Genomic DNA, 2,451 nt, shown 5'->3' on the forward strand with positions numbered 1-2,451 from the left:
TCATCATCGTACTGTCGCGTTTTCACCATCGTAATTTCGTAATTTCGCGTTTTCATCATCGTACTATCGAGTATCGCGTTTCAGATCAACACATTCATAAGCGATGGCCCTAACGGCATTCCGTTATTAAAGAATTGATTCTTATAAGGCACGAGCTTTCTGATGGGCAGCCCTGCACTCGGTGAATGATTTCGAATAATGTATAGTCTAATTGAACATTATAAATCTCAGATCAAAGATCTCAGATATGGACATCACGGGATTGACTGAAAATGTTGCCTCCTAAAAGCATAGCGTTTGAAATAACCGAACAGTCTGAGCTATCTACCCACAAACCCATATCTCCATCGGTCAGCGCTCCTTTTTACTAGAAGTGTACGTCAGCAAATACTGTCCGTGCTGTGCGCAAACACTAACGGAAACAAACCACTACTATAACATCATCATAGCGTTGATATAAGCCATTTACTAAGCCCCCCCCCCCCTCCACTGTCAAGCTGTATTAAGGACCGAGCTAAGGATTTGTTAGGATTATGGTACGCCTGGGTGGTACGCAGAAACATTTTGACACTCTTCAGTATGCAGACTTTTAAACTAATTATATATAGTATAGTATGTATTACACATGATGCAATTGAAAGTGATGGAGTATTTGGTGCGCAAGGGGGTTGTGTCTTAATGTTTGAACATATGTTTGCGATAACAGAAAAAGCAATAATGACTGATAAACTTGAGCTACATCAACGCAAGACAGTGAAACGAACTGAATGGATAACGTCCAAAACCGGCCACTGAACACACTGAATTGACATCGATGCTTTTGAATGATAGGGACTGGACGGGATGGGGTGCGGGTTGGGGGACGTGCTGTAACCATGAGAAGGTGTGCCGCGTACAAGAGTACTTCATGTATAGCATTCGTATTGTTAGTTCAAAATTTAAGGTCACACATTTGGGGATTTCGAAACGTTACTTAATGCCACAGTGATAACTTGGTATCTGTTTATACCAGTATTTCTTTTGATTAAACTTCACAGAAATGTAGAGCTCCGTTAATGTGTGTTCTCCGCACGAGTCACGCTGTCAGCTCAAAGGTCAAGGTTGCCTTCAAGGGCTCGCGCTTAAGCAAAACTATGATGGGAATTAAATAAATGTCACATATTTGCAGAGTACCATTTGCGGTTGGGGAGGGGGGATTTGTGTACTATTATGATATCATTGATCTCGTCTTTTATGCATACATAAAATTTTAAATGGTCATCACAAATAGTGGGTCAACAAAATGAACGTTATTTCTATTCTATATGCGAGTGTGCCCTTCACCTTGTCATTGCCATACATACAAGTGGCCATTATTAGTGATACATTTTAAAGTAGCTGTAATCGTCATTTTCTTTCATTCATGCCCTAAATTTCAATATTTTCACACATCATGTGCACAATGTTCAGTCTTACAATTATGCAGTTGTAATATGATATAAAAGATTGCCTCATTTTTTGGAAAAAATAGCTCTTGTCTCCCCTATTGTGTTGTCGTAGCTGAGAAATAATCAATAATGGACGTGACATTTGTAGTTTTGGACTGGAGACGAACCATTGTAACCTTGACCTACTGACCTCAAAATCCATAGGGGTCATCTACTAATCATGACCAACTTGCATACTAAGTATAGAGTTCCTTGGTGCTTATTTCATCTCAAGGTCACCGCAACCTTGACCTTTGACCTACTGATTTTAAAACTAATAAGGGTCATTTACTAGTCATGACCAACTTGCATACCAAGTATAAAGTTCCTTTGTGCAAGCGTTCTGCAGTTATTGAGCAGAAAGGATGTTTCAGCTTTATGTCACCGCAACATTGACCTACTGATCTTAAAATCAATACAGGTAATCTACTGGTCACAACCATTTGGCATACCAAGTGTGAAGTTCCTAGACCCGAAGGATCTTCAACTATTGAGCGGGAACCGGTTTTTTTCACCTCAAAGTCACCGCAACCTTGACATTTGACCTACTGATCTCAAATCAATACAGGTCATCTACTGGTCACGACCAATTGGCATACCAAGTATGAAGTTCCTGTGTTCAAGCGTTCTTTAGTTTTTGAGCGGAAAGGAAGAGTGATGTATGGACTGACAGACTGACACGGACAGGGCAAAAACAATATGTCTCCCGCAGTCATTGGGGGGGGGGGGGCATAAATAACCTTGACCTTTGATTGCAGTATGGATACTTATGTTGATTTTGGAGTTGGTTTGTCCTTGTTGCAAACTAATAAGAGTTATAGTGCATCAATATGCAGCTGATAATGATGGCTCATTTTTCTGTCATTTGTACTTTGTCTTCTGCATGAAATTGAACAACTTTTTCATAAAAATGGCATGATTCATCATTATTATCTACTTATTGTAGGGCTGTGTATAAAATGATAAACATAAGGACACAAACAGA

Source organism: Mya arenaria, chromosome 6 (genome assembly GCF_026914265.1).
Source record: "Mya arenaria isolate MELC-2E11 chromosome 6, ASM2691426v1".
Lineage (NCBI taxonomy): Eukaryota > Metazoa > Mollusca > Bivalvia > Myida > Myidae > Mya > Mya arenaria.